The sequence below is a fragment of the Haematobia irritans genome, chromosome 2 (genome assembly GCF_050003625.1).
Source record: "Haematobia irritans isolate KBUSLIRL chromosome 2, ASM5000362v1, whole genome shotgun sequence".
NCBI lineage: Eukaryota > Metazoa > Arthropoda > Insecta > Diptera > Muscidae > Haematobia > Haematobia irritans.
In genome coordinates, this window is record NC_134398.1 from 51,488,806 (window position 1) to 51,489,373 (window position 568).

Below are 568 nucleotides of genomic sequence, written 5' to 3' on the forward strand. Positions count from 1 at the left end.
ATAGTCTAAGTGAGCCTGAAACTTAATCGGCTGCCACTTTAACCTAACCTACACCCAAAGACAAAATACTCTCCTCAGGGACGAAATTTTAGACAAACGAAATTCCCTTTTATAACATATTTTCTAAAAGAGCATATTTTATTTTTTTTATTTACTTCAAAAGAAAACTTATTTTGTCTAAAATTTCGTTCCTCAGAAAAGAAAACTCTTCTTTCAGTATATATATTTAAATTTAATTTTTAAAGTGAATCACTACAGGATTTTTCCACTATATTTGGGACTCCTTTTTGTACTATTTACATTCTTAATTTTTTTGGGGGTTTTTGAAAAAAAGTCTAGACCATTTTAGGGGTTTGTAATTCTTTATTTAATGAACCGCACCGGTCTTAAAGTGCACTTTCTCTTATGGCGTTTTTTTTTCATGGAAAAAATGCTCACATATTTCCTCATCATATACAACACTGTACTTCTTCATGTTGTGAGAAGTATTAATCAGTTGTATTCTCTGCATACGCTCATTCTCTCTCTATCTGCTCCCACTTCCCACATACGTTTCGATAGTTTTTTT